The 14,292-nt window shown below is 41.9% G+C and overlaps 1 protein-coding gene and 2 long non-coding RNA genes across 5 annotated transcripts in view; 2 read left to right on the plus strand and 1 right to left on the minus strand.

Annotated features, from left to right (window-relative positions):
* Nucleotides 1-14,292, minus strand: part of LOC100600393 (leucine-rich repeat-containing protein 37A2) — a 44,668-nt gene that overhangs the window by 17,784 nt on the left and 12,592 nt on the right. The window lies entirely within an intron of this gene.
* LOC105737930 overlaps nt 1-14,292 on the plus strand; it is a 55,737-nt gene that overhangs the window by 15,966 nt on the left and 25,479 nt on the right. The window lies entirely within an intron of this gene.
* On the plus strand, nt 1,160-12,150 carry LOC115831557. Its single transcript, XR_004027080.1, has 2 exons — nt 1,160-1,240; nt 10,404-12,150. It is a non-coding gene; the product is annotated as an uncharacterized LOC115831557 (long non-coding RNA).

Consider the following 14,292-nt stretch of genomic DNA (forward strand, 5'->3'; position numbering starts at 1 on the left):
TGTTGGCCAGGCTGGTTTTGAACTCCTGACCTCAGGTGATCTACCTGCCTCGGCCTTCCAAACTGACAGGATTACTGGCGTGAGCCACTGTGGCTGGCTGCTTGTCTTTTATCTTTATAAAGTTTTTAAAATTTATGGTTTAATTTGCACAGTTAAAAAAAAATAGGACCAATTCTTTTGCTTCATAGCCAAAGAAGAAGGAATAAATCTAAGAGGAGGAACTGGTCAAAACCATACTCCCACTTGTCTTCTTGTATGACATCACAGCCTTTCTTACATTGCATGTAATCACCTGTCCACTTGTCAGGCTCCTGGACAATGAGTGCCTTGAGGGCAGAGACCACATTTTTTTTTTTTTTTTTTTTTCTGAGACGGGGTCTCACTCTGTCGCCCAGGCTGGAGTGCAGTGGCGCAATCTTGGCTCACTGCAATCTCCGCCTCCCGGGTTGAAGCAATTCTCCTGCCTTAGCCTCCCGAGTAGCTGGGATTACAGGTGCCTGCCACCATGCCCTGTCATCCCTGTGCCTGGCATGATGTCTGAAATGTATTAGGCATTTAACAAATGTTTATTGAATAAAAAATGACATTTTGTTTATATGTCAATAAAATGAATAAATTGATTTTGATGCAAATTTTTATTCCAAAATGCTGGAATCGATTTTCTTTTTCATTCTTTAAGGTGAACAAGAAAAAGAAAAGAAACAGGAAGAAATAAAAGAAAATCTGCCTTTAGGTTAACCCAAGAATCATCTTTGTACTTCTGCAGAAATTATAAAAATAATAATTACTACAGTGAGTATCTACTGGGTTGCCAGGTATTTGTGATCAGCAAATACCTTACGTGGTAGATATTATTATTGCTCTATTTTTAAATGAGGAAACTGAGGCACAGAGAGGTTATATAACTTGTCCTAGGTCACCAAGCTATTAAGCAGCAAAGCTGTAATTTGAAGTCATATGTTTAATCTGTATGAAGAAAAAGGGTTTACTTTAACCTTAGGTTTTTTTAAAATTTTTATTTTCGTTCTTCACTCATTCTTATTCTTTCTCTCTTTTTCCTTCCTTCCTTCCCTCCCCCTTCCTTCTTTCTATTTTCTTTCCTTTCCTTTCTTTCCTTTCTCCTCTCTCCTCCACTCCCCTCCACTCCCCTCGCCACCCAAACAGGGTCTCGCTCCATTGACCAGGCTGGAGTGCAGTGGCGTGATCTTGGCTCACTGCAACCTCCACTTCCCAAGCTCAGGTAATCCTCCTTCCTCAGTCTCCCAAATAGCTGAGACTGTAGGCACGCACCACCACGCCTGGCTACTTTTTGTGTTTTTAGTAGAGATGGGAGTTTCACCATGTTTGCCAGGCTGGTCATGAACTCCTGATCTCAAGTGATCCACCTGCCTTCGCCTCCCAAAGTGCTGGTGTGAGCCACTGGGCCCAGCCTTAATTTTGAGAAGACTAAATACAGAAGTGCCTTTCAACCTTCTTCTACTCCTCTGGGAGGATCTCTATGAGAATTACAATTTCTCATTAGCAGGGCACGGCAGCGCTTGCCTGTAATTCCAGCTGTTTTGGAGGCTGAGGCAGAAGAATTGCTTGAACCTGGGAGGCGGAGGTTGCAGTGAGCCAAGATCAAGCCACTGCACTCCAGCCTGGGCAATAGAGCAAAAAAAAGTGGATTACAGTTTCTCTTTTTATGCCTTTCCCCTAATCATTTCCCATGATTAAATAGTTAATTAGTCTATGGTCAATGAGACTTTTTTTTTTAAGAGACACATTCTCACTCACTGTGTTGCCCAGGCTGGAGAGCAGTGGCTATTCACAGCCACGATCCCACTAGTGATCAGGATGTAAGTTTTGACCTGCTCCATTCCTGAACTGGGCTGGTACACCCCTTTTTAGGCAAGCTGGTGGTCTCCTGTTCCCGGGAGGTCACCATACTGATGCTAAATTTAGTGCGGACACCCAATCAGCATAGCATGCTACAGCCCAGAATTCCTGGACTCAAAGGATCCTTCTTCCTTTGCCTCCCAAGTATCTGGGACTACAGGCATGTGCCCGGTGAGCCTTCAGAGATTTAAAACCATGTTGTAAGTGACATCAGTGAAAATGGTGGAATAAAGACATCCAGGCTGGGCACAGTGGCTCATGCCTGTAATCCCAGCACTTTGGGAGGCCAAGGCGGGCAGATCACGAGGTCAGGGGATTGAGAACATCCTGGCTAACAAGGCGAAACCCCGTCTGTACTAAATATACAAATATTAGCTGGGCGTGGTGGCAGGCGCCTGTAGTCCCAGCTACTTGGGAGGCTGAGGCAGGACAATTGTGTGAACCCAGGAGGCGGAGCTTGCAGTGAGACGAGATTGTGCCACTGCACTCCAGCCTGGGCAACAGAGCGAGACTCTGTCTCAAAAAAAAAAAAAAAAAAAAAAACACAACAAACACCAAAAAAATGGCCAAAAAAAAAAAAAAAAAAAAATTGACCAGAATAAACTTTTTCAGAACTCTAGAAATGTAACCAAAGTCTTGCAACAACCCAAGAAGCATTTATTCAAGAAAAATTTCTGTAAGAACAGTGAGATTTGTGTTAACTTGCCTTAGACCATTCCTCACTCTCTAGCTCAGTAGTTGCCTTGAAAAAACAGCCCACATCCCCAACCAGAGGGAGCTGAATGGAGCTGGAGCTCCTTCAAAGCCTTATTCTCAGTTAACTGTCATGATGTCATCTGTCTGGTGGTTCCCTGGAAGACCTCATTTGAAAGGTTTGTCTTTATTTGACCAGAATGAAGGCTGTCAGTGCAAAAGCCTCTCCACAGAGGGTGTTTTTGGAAAACAATTACAGACAAGTGTTTTAACATGGCAACTGTATTGGGCAATGAATAACAGTTTGGGGGAAAAAAGCCTAATCAAAAAGCTTAATAGGAAAAGCTGACGAATAAGATGTCCACAGGAATTTTGAAACACTCTGATATATGCTTGGGAAACTAGAAGTCCATAAGACATATTCCTGGCGATTTGGAATGTCATGCACATGCATAGGGCAGGCTGTCAGCATGGTCAGGAAAGACCTACTAAGTTCATAAACTCTCATCCCTGGCTGATCTTGAGGTTTTGCACAAGCAAGAAGTGAAAGCTAAGGCATGGCTGTAAATTGTCTAGCTGAGTGCTGAAGGTATGCCCCAACATGGACCCAGAGCCCCCTGGCAAAAACTAGGAGACTTATCAGTTCCAAGAATTTAAGTAAATCTTCATTTAATCATTAGCTGACCGGTAAGCTAACCGAGGAGAGACTTTAGTGGGAACACATGACATATAATGCAAGACTTTACAGAAGAAGTTCAGAAAAGTCACTTAATAAATAGCAACTACTAACATAAGCAGCAGTAACACCAAACCCTGGCAGCATGGATCTGATTTTCAGAATTGCTACATTATATTATTTAAAATATTCAATTTTTAACAAAAGTTTATGAAAGATGCAAGGAAACAAAGTATGGCCCAAACACGTGGTGGGGGGAGAAATATGCAGAAATTGCCCCTGAGAAAGACCAGATGTTAGACTTACTAGACAAAGATTTTTTTATTTTTTATAGCTGGGGTCTTGCTAAGTTGCCCAGGGTGGTCTTGAACTCCTGGCCTCAGCCTCAGCCTCCCAAAGTGCTGGGATTATAGGCATGAGCCACCATGCTTGGCCTAGAGAAAGATTTAATTCAGCTATTTAAAATATGTTCAAAGAGATAAGAGAAACGATCCAGTTCTGTAGACTAGAGAACTAAAGGAAAGTATGAAAGCAATGTCTCATCAAATAGAGAATATCGGTAAAGAGATAGAAACCATAAAAAGGAGCCAAATAGAAATTCTAGAGTTGAAACGTATGGTAACTGAAATGGAAAAATTATTAGAGGTTCTCAATGGCACATCACAGTAGGCAGAAGAAAGAATGGGGAACTTGAAGGTTAATTGAGATTGTTGACTCTGAGGAACAGAAATAAAAATGAATGAAAGTGAATGGAATCTCAGAGACCTGTTTGTGGAACACATCATCAAGCTTACTAACATACACATAATGAGAGTCCCAGGAGAAGACAAACAGAAAAAAGGAGAAAGAATATTTGAAGCAATAATGGCCCCAAACTTCCCAAACATGATGAAAAACAATCTGCATATTCAAGAAGCTCAAGGAACTACAAGTAGGAAAAACTGAGGGATCCACATCTAAACATACTGTAATCAAACTGACAGAAGCCAAAGACAGAATATCTTGAAAGCAGCAAGAGAAAAGCAACCCATCACATACAAGGGATCCTCAATAAGATTAATAGCTGATTTCTCTTCAAAAACAATGGAGGTGCTGGGCATGGTTGCTCACACCTGTACTCCCAGTACCTTGGGAGGCTTGAGGCTCAAGAATTGCTTGAAGCCAGGAGTTGGATACCAGCACTGGCAATATAGTAAAACCCTGTCTCTACAAAAAATTTAAAAATAACTGGGTGTGGTGGTGCATGCCTGTAGGCCCAGCTACCCAGGAGGCTGAGGTGACAGCATTGCTTAAGCCTGGGAGGTGGAGGCTGCAATGAGGTGAGTGATTGCCCCACTGCACCTCAGCCTGGGTAACAGAGCAAGACCCTGTCTAAAAACAAAGCAACCACACACAACAGTGGAGGACAAAAGGCAATGAAATGGCATATTCAAAGTGCTGAAGAAACTGTCAACCAATAATTCTATACCTGGCAAAACTACCTTTGAAATTGAAGAGAAATTAAGATATTCTAGATAAATAAAAACTGAGAGACTTTGTTGCTAGAAGACCTGCCCTATAAGGAGTACTAATGTGAATCTGCACAAAGAAATAAAAAGCACTGGCTGGGCACAGTGGCTCAGGCCTGTAATCCCAGCACTTTGGGAGGCTGAGGCTGGAGGATCACTTGAGGTCAAGAGGTTGAGACCAGCCTGGCAAACACGGTGAAACCCTGTCTCTACTAAAAATACAAAAATTAGCCAGGTGTGGTGTTACATGCCTGTAGTCCCAGCTACTCAGGAGGCTGAGGCACTAGAATCGCTTGAACCTGGGAGGCAGAGGTTGCAGCGAGTCAAGATTGTGCCTCTGCACTCCAGCCTGGGCAACAGAGCAAGACTGTCCCAAAAAAAGGAAAAAAATAAGAAAAAGATACTTACATACTGCAATAATTATAAATCTAGTTGATGAACATAAAGTATATAAAGATGTAATGTGTGACAATAACAGTATAAAGGAGAGGGTGAGAGTGGAGCTTTAGAGAAGCAAAGTTTTTGTATACTATTGAAACAAAGTTGGAATTAATCTGAACTACAACGTTATAAAATTAAGATGTAGCTGAGACAACAGGTGCGCACCACCACACTCGGCTAACTAAAAAAAAATTTTTAGAGATAGGGTCTCACTATCTTGCCCAGGCTGGTCTCAAACTCTTGGCCTCCCAAAGTACAGGGATTATAGGTACGCACCACTGCATCTGGCCACAAACATTTGTTTTTTTATTGTTCATTTTTCAAGACAGGTTTTCACTCTGTTTCCCAGGCTGGAGTGCAGTGGCACAATCATGGCTCACTGCAGCCCTGACCTCCCGGGCTCAAGTGATCCTCCTGCCTTAGCCACCTGAGTAGCTGTGACTACAGGCATGTGCCACCACGCTCAGCTAACTTTTAAATTTTTTTTTGTAGAGATAAGGTCTCAGTATGTTGCCCCGGCTGGCCTTGAACTCCTGGGCTCAAGCAATCCTCCCACCGCAGCCTCCCAAAGTGCTAGGATGACAGGTGTGAGCCACTGCACTGCACAAATACAGAAAACCAAATTATTAAAATTAGAAATGGGAGGGGATATTACTATTGTTCTTAGAGACATAAAAAGGATTATAATATGAATAAAAAGGATTATATATATAAACAATATATGCTAATAATTGGATAAGCTGGATGAAAGACACATTACCAGAAAGATATAAACTACTGAATCTGACTTGAGAAAAAAACAGAAAATCTGAATAGACAGACCTATGTCAAGTAAAGAGATTGAGGTAGTAATCAAAAAACTTTCCACTAAGAAAAGACCAGCAGGCAGCTTCACTGGTGAATCTACCAAATACTTAAAGAAGAATTAACACCAATCCTTCATAAAGTCTTTCAAAACACAGATGAGGAAAGAACATTTCCTAACTTATTCTATGAGGGTGATATTAACCTGGTATCCAAACTAAAGACGTCACACACAAAAAATTACAGACCAGTATTTCTTATGAATGTAGACGGAAAAACGCTTGACAAAATCTGGCAAACCAAATTCAACAGAGTATTCTGTAAACATGGAGCAGATAATAATAGCACGATTCTCCAAATTGATCTATGGTTTCACTACGATTGTTTTTTTGAGTTAAAAAGCTTTCATTTATTGGCCAGGCATGGTAGCTCACACCTGTAATCCCAGCACTTTGGGAGGCTGAAGCAGGTGGATCATCTGAGGTTAGGAGTTCGAGAGCAGCCTGATCAATGTGCTGAAACCCTGTCTCCATTGGAGTCTCACTCTGTTGCCCAGGCTTGAGTGCAATGGCGTGACCTTGGCTTACTGCAACCTCCACCTCCCGGGTTCAAGCGATTCTCCTACCTCAGCCTCCCGAGTAGCTGGGATTACAGGCGCCCGCCACCACGCCCTGCTAATTTTTGTACTTTTAGTAGACACGGGGTTTCACCATGTTGGCCAGGCTGGTCTCTTAACTCCTGACCTCCGGCGATCCGCCTGCCTCGGCCTCCCAAAGTGCTGGGATTACAGGCGTGAGCCACTGCGCCCTGCTAACATATCCTCTTTCTAAAAAGCTACATATATTGCAAAGTATTGGAACAGGAATAACATAGCAGTTAGGTTGGGCATTTGGGTTGATTACATGTCTTTGCTATTATCAGTACAATTCTTATCAAAATCCCAGCTGGCTTCTTTCCAGAAAGTGACAAGCTAGTTCTAAAATTATAATGCAATTTAAGGCACCCTAAATAGCAAAATAATCTTGTAAAATAACAAAGTGGGAAGACTCAAATGTCCCAGTTTCAAAACCCAAATCAAATCTACAGCAATCACAGTGTGACACTGTAATGTGGACAGACAAATAAATCAATAGAATAGAACTGACAACCCAGAAATAAACCCTCACATTTATGGAAAATTGATTTTTGACAAGGGTGCTAAAACAATTCAATGTGGAAATAATGTTTTTTTTTTAAATGGTGCTGGAACAACTGAACATCTATGTGCAAAATAATGAAGGTGGACCCTCTACATCTCACACAATTATAAAAATTGATGCAAAATATGTCAAATATCTAAATGTAAGAGCCAAAACGACAAGACTCTTAGACAAAAACATGGGAGTAAATCTCCGATTAGACAACAGTTTTTTCTTCTCCAAACTGGATTTTTTTCTTTTAAAACAATTTTGTCTTTTGAATTTAATGGAGTATTACTAGCTGAAGGCAGCTGACATGGTGAAAAGAATGTCAGACTGATGAAAGGGACACAGCCTGATTTGAAACCAAACCCTGATCCTTTTTAAAGAAGAATAAGACATTTTATACACACACATGACACCAAAAGCACAAACAACCAAAGGAAAAATACATTAGATTTTATCAAAATTAAAAACTTTTGTGCATCAAACAACACTGGCAAGAAAGTCACAGAACTCACAGGATGAGAGAAAATATTGGCAAATTATCTGTTAAGGTCTAATATCCAGAGTATCCAGAAGATATACAGAATTCCTATAATTCAATAAAAAGACAAATCAATTTTTTAAATGGGCAGAGGATTTGAATAAATATTTCTTCAAAGAAGATATTTAAATGGCTCATATACACATAAAAATGTTGAATGTCTTAAATCATTAGGGAAATATCCATCAAAAACTGCAGCGAGATGCTACTTTACACTCACTGGGATGGCTATGAGAAGAGATAGACAACGACAGTGTTGACAAAGACATAGAGAAATTGAAAGCCTCAAACATTGTAGATGGAAGAGTGTAAAATGGAGCAGCCACTGTGGAGGTCAGTCTGCCAGGTCCTCAAAAAGTTAAACATAAGAGTTGCCATATGATCTAGCAATTCTGCTAGGGATGCACCCTAGAATTAAAAACATGTCCACACCAAAAGTAGTACATGCATGTCCATAGCAGCATTATTCATAAAAGCCAAAATAAAGTAGAAAGAACCAAATGTCCACTAAGTGATGAATGGATGAACTGATATAGTGATGGCTCCATACAATGGAATATCACTCAGCCTTGCAAAGGAATGATCCATGCTGCAGCATGGGAGGACCTTAGAAACAACATGCTTCACGAAAAGAAACCAGACACAAAAGGCCACTTACTGTATGATTCGTTTATATGAAAGATCTAGAATAGGCAAATCCATAGGGACTCAAAGTAGATTAGCAGTTACCTGGGCCTGAGGGAAGACAGCACTGGGGTGTGACGGCTAATGGGTACCATGTTTCTTTTTGGGCTGATGAAAATGTTCTGGGGTTAGATAATGGTGATTGTTTGCTATACAACCTTGAGAATATACTAACCGCCACTGAATTGTACACTTTATAATACTGCGTTGATGGTATGTGGATCATGTCTCAATTTAACACAAAGAAGCACGTTGTACTGTATAGAACACCAGGTGCCAGAAGACCAAACATGCTGGCAGATGGAAAAAAGAGGAGTGAAGATTCACTCTCCCTTGACAAAGATCAAGAGTGAGTCAGTGGCGAGGCTGGGAGCCACACAGCTTGTCCTGCCTTGTGATCCCCCTCCTCTTCCTATTCCAGATGGTTTTTCAGTTAATTTGTTTTGTAACACTAATATTCAATAAGATGAGGTTACAAAGAGGAAGAATGTGAGTGCCACATGACTGGTTAAGTATGGATTCTCAAACTAGGGCTTTAAATATCCTTTGTGATTTTTTTTGGCATGAAAACTTGTAAGACCACTGGTGGGCTCTGTACCAGTCGGCTACTCCCTCATTCTATATCTTCCTCTGCCCACTTTCCTCCCAGCTATTAAAAACGAATGTAGGCTGGGCACAGCAGCTCAAGCCTGTAATCTCAGCACTTTGGGAGGCCAAAGCAGAAGGTGAGCTTGAGCCCAGGAGTTTGAGACCAGCCTGGGTAACATAGTGAGACCCTGTTTCTATTTTTTTTTTTTTTAACAACCAAAAATAATGACTGTAAAGCAATATGTAGCCAAACAACTTAGCAAAGTTTGTTATCTTTCCTCCAAAATTATCTCACTCTCCAACCTTCCCTCTTTCTTGACAGCTCATCCATAGCCTTGAGCTCAGCATTACCTCTGAACCAGGAAGCTCTTCTCCAGCTGACATTAGGATCTTTGCCTTTGTCCCTAATGAAATCAAAATATAGGGCCACTCGATATTACCCTATTTTCCTCCTGTTCTAAGGCATTCTTTTCTCGACTAAGGTTGTGCCTGGGCCATGGAGAGACTGAGTGGGAACTGGCTCAAGGGCTCAAGTTTGAGGACTCTACAGCAACTCTTTCCCACAAACCAAATGATATGAATGTTTTTATTTATTTATATTTATGTTTCCACTTTTAAAAGTCTTTTTGTAGAGATCGGGGTCTCACTTTGTTGCCCAGGCTGATCTTGAACTCCTGGGGCTCAAGCGACCTGCCTGTCTTGGCCTCCTAAAGTGCTGGGATTACAGGCATGAGCCAGCACGCCCAGCCTCGAGTGTTTTTAGATTCACAGTAGATGATCATTTCCATTTCTGGTTCAAGTCCTTCATTTTATACATTAAACTAAGGTGCACTGACTCCCAGTCCATCGCCTTTTTGGTATCTTTATGGGAGTAAAATGTGGCAAGCTTTTTCTTAGCCTCAAAGACTGTCTCAGAGTAAAAGTTTAAGAAGTACTGCTCTAAATAATTTTTTTAAATATGGCTTATAAGATGAAGAAAATAAATATTTTTGTACAAGCCTTTTGCTGTAGAACAATGGGACAGAATAAAGGTAGCTCACAAAATAAGGGAACATTTCTTGCCTGTTTTTCCTCCAAATTCTTCTGTACAGGTCCAGACAGATGGGCTACGTTTCCTTTCTATTAACTGAGGAGACAGAGATGAAAGGACTGGAGCATGTCATCACTGTCTTAAATGTACTGAAATCCTAACAGCTTTAGCTGAAAAAATGTCCAAAGCAGGCCGTGAAAATAAATTTAAATGACAAACTCCAAAATGATCTATGCTAGAATCTCAAGGCAGTCAGGGAAAACTGGTCCCATGGAGGAAGGTAGTCAAAGAAATAAGCAGATGACCTAGACCCTCACCCAATATGTGCAGTGTACTTAGGGAGAAAGTAACCTCTTTCCTTTATTCATCTACATAGGTTCATGAGCCACACATCTCCCCACACCAAGCTCCTCAATACAAGACCTCGGACTGCATCACATAAATGCTTTTTCAGGGGCAAAGTCTAGAGAATCTGAAACGGTGAGCCTTTTTTTTTGAGATGAAGTCTCACTCTGTTGCCCAGGCTGGAGTGCAGTGGTGTGATCTTGGCTCACTGCAACCTCCACCTACTGGGGTCAAGTGATTCTCCTGCCTCAGCCTTCAGAGTAGCTGGGATTATAGGTGCCCATCCCCATGCCCAGTTAATTTTTTTGTATTTTTAGTAGAGACGGGGTTTCACCATGTTGGCCAGGCTGGTCTCGAACTCCTGAGCCCAAGTGATCCACCCACCTTGGCCTCCCAAAGTGCTGGGATTACAGCATGAGCCACTGTGCCCAGCTGTGAGCCTGTATCTTAATCAAAGTCCTGAGAATAACCTTGAAGAAGACTCCCTTGCAATGAGGAAAAACCAAAGAAGCAAGGGACCTGGAATCTGGCAGACCCGGGTTTGAATTCTGGCTCTGTCACTTTCTGGTGAAGTGACTTGAGTAATGAACATGAGCCTTTCTGGGTAGCGTTTACAGCACAAAGCAATTTGAGGAATAAATGAAAGAGCACGTGTCTAGTGCCTAGCAGTGCACTGGAAACAGTGCCGGTGCTCAGCCGTCATGTCACACCAGCACTGACCGGTGAGCATAAACCCTGGGGATGCCCAGAGCTGGTACAGCCAGGAGCTCCAGAAGCATGGGATTCTCAGAGGGAAATGGAGCTCACTGCTGTACAGGTCCTGTTCAAGTTAGAAAGTAAGATACAATGCACACAAAGCCAAACTGTCATCATTCAGCTCCTATTACAGGGGAACTAAGAGCTGCGTTGAAAATTACTTGCAAAGCTTGTAAGTGGTTCTGCCACTTATTGGCCATGTGAACCTTAGCAAATTACCTAGCGTCTCTGAGTTTCAACTTCCTCATCTGCAAAATAGAAATGATAATAATAACCGCATCGCAAGAGTTGTTGGAAAAATGAAAATGAGATATCACAGGAGGTAACATGTATGGAGCATTTACCATATGCCAAGCAGTGTTCTAAGAACTTCGGACATGTTATCTCACTTGTATAAGTACTTAGGTGCCTACAACATAAACAGCACCTAGTAAATTAAGTATTGAAAAAATGCTTTGGGGCAGAGGAAGAAATGCTAAGCTTCTGTGAGAAGAGAAGACAGCTTGTTACACAGGTGAAAAGAATAAGCGGCAGCTGAGAGAAGAAAAGTATGAGTTGCTAGGTGTGACAATCTCAAGACTTTTCAACCATTACAAATTTAAACAGCCACCCTAAATCACCCCAAAGGACAGACCCGAGTTGTTCTTTTTGTCTTTAATGTTTGTGCCTCTCCGAATCAGAGAAGAAGCTGCCAGGATTCCAGTACATACCAAAACATGACAATACCCCTCAACTGCGCAAACTTTTGTGCATCCACCGCTACGTAAAGGAAGCCGAAGTCAGTAGACCGGGGGGAACAGTAAGGCATATTTGTGACTGAAGCTCAATTTGCCATCACAGTGTGGCCACACCTGCCTCACTAATATCCTAATAGTGGGATAAATAATTCAATAGGGATAAAGCCTGGATTTTCCTCTTCTTCTCTCTTAGTGCTTACATTCTTGGCACGGTATCGATGTGCCATAGACAAGCCAATATGTGAGTGTGCTCTCTCTGAATAAAGTACAGCCTTTCTACATTGCCAAGTCATCCAGGTTCTAAAATTATTGTTAGAACCAATGAAGTGACTACGAGAATTTTCAAAAATAAGCCATCAGTCTGGACCTGTGTATAGGAATGAAGGAGACGCACTTAAGTCAGGGAAAAAATATAAACATACTTAACATTTAGGATTATCAACCATTGCTGCTTTTCCATAAACCATTTCATTCATGATTTCATCTGTAAGAGATATGATTATTGCCCCCATTCAGCGAGGGACTTTGATAGTTAGCTGCCTGGTCCTTCTTGCTTGGATGCCCTGCAAATAAATGTCCTCCTTTCCCCAATGCAAAACCTCAATATAGTTGTTTAACTTTACGGCACTTGGGCCAGCAGAATCCAGTTAAGTCCACTAATAAGCTCTTGGCCTGTCTTTGAGATGGATTTCAGATTCAAAATAGACTGACCCTATCACCCTGCTAACTTGGCTAGTCAGTATTTGTCAATAACATAGAGGTTTCATTCAAGGGATTTACTGGGTTGTAACTATTGGAACCCAGGGATGATGTCAGGATTTTGTGGGGCCCGAACCTTATCTAGTAAAAACATAAAAAAATTATGAATACAAAAATTTCCAGGGGCCCTCCCAGGACCTTGGAAGGGCCTGTGCAAGTGAGAAGCCCTGAAGATTACGTTCTATTCAATTCATCTTCAATCAACCACAGCTGGGGCCTCGTTTTTTGTTTTTTACAAACTTATGTAATGCAGGGAAATATATTGTTTCAACTTACAAACACCACAAAACGGTGTCATATTGGTCATAACATTACTGGCACCTTCCCTTGGCAACTTGCCTTTGGAAAGAAATGCAATGGGCCTATATGTCACATGTGCCAAATATGACTCTGCAATGTAGCTTTGTTTACCAGGAAGATTTGACCCCAAAGGAGCCCAGCCCCTAACATACACTTGGTGTGTTCAGACCCTTGTGCCAATCTTTGAAAGTAACCGTGACTTAGTTTGAAGGGTACAGCTCTATTCTGTTTATATGAAATGAGTACTAGTTTCCAATATCAGCTAGCTCTGATTTTTTCATCACCACGAAGCAAATGCCTTTTTCTGTTGTTTAAGATGAACACAGAAACTCAAGATAAGAAAGTTAGTGTCTCCTCAAGTCTTTCTTAACCCACCCCCATTCCTGCTTTGTCCTCTCCTTGTCACCCTGCCGTACAGATCCCCACATGGCTCTCATATGTTTTCCCATCAGCATCCACTTCCTCCTTGAGGAATGAAAGTCCCCTGGGGACAAAGTCCTTATCTTGGTGTGTCTTTGAGATGGATTTTGTAGCCCCAGCACTTAGTACAGTACCTGGCACAAATGGACATGGCACTCAGTGAATGTTTTTGAGTGAATTCATTAATTTGTATCAACTGTGATTCCAGTGTTTTCCTGGTGTTGCCTACATAATTGTAGTGGAGCTGGCTAGATGATGATGATGATGATGATGATGATGATGATGATGATGATTTGAGACAGAGTCTCACTCTGTTGCTCAGGCTGGAGTGCAATGGTGCGATCTCGGCTCACTGCAACCTCCGCCTCCTGGTTTCAAGTGATTCTCCTGCCTCAGCCTCCCGAGTACCTAGGATTACAGTTGCCCGCCACCATGCCCAGCTAATTTTTGTATTTTTAGTAGAGACAGGTTTCACCATGTTGGTCAGGCTGGTCTTGAACTCCTGACCTCAGGTGATCCACCCACCTCAGCAAAGTGCTGGAATTACAGGCAGGAGCCACCGCTCCCGGCCACCAGATTTTTATGAGGGACTCCCAGTGGTATAAAGTGCTTAGTAAAGATGGTGAGTTTAAAACATTTATATTGATGCTACCTAAACCTCTTGGTGGAGGGACCTAATGAGCCTGTTCTCTGGTGTGAGGGCAAAAGAAAAACAGACCCTTAGTGTCCTTTTCCTAAGTTAGGCATCAGCAAATTAATGAGGACAGAGAGGAGCATCTGCAGAAACTGCTGCTCTAGTCCAGACACATCCTGAACGCCTCCCTCTATCTCAAAATGTACTGTGTGAAACTAGATTTCTGAACCACAAGGCAGGTGGAAAGTCTTCTCAAAAGTCAGTTGTAGAGGAGAATCTTCACCTTGAGTCCCCTTCAGGCCATTGAATATACC

The sequence above is a fragment of the Nomascus leucogenys genome, chromosome 19 (assembly GCF_006542625.1).
Source record: "Nomascus leucogenys isolate Asia chromosome 19, Asia_NLE_v1, whole genome shotgun sequence".
NCBI classification, from domain to species: domain Eukaryota; kingdom Metazoa; phylum Chordata; class Mammalia; order Primates; family Hylobatidae; genus Nomascus; species Nomascus leucogenys.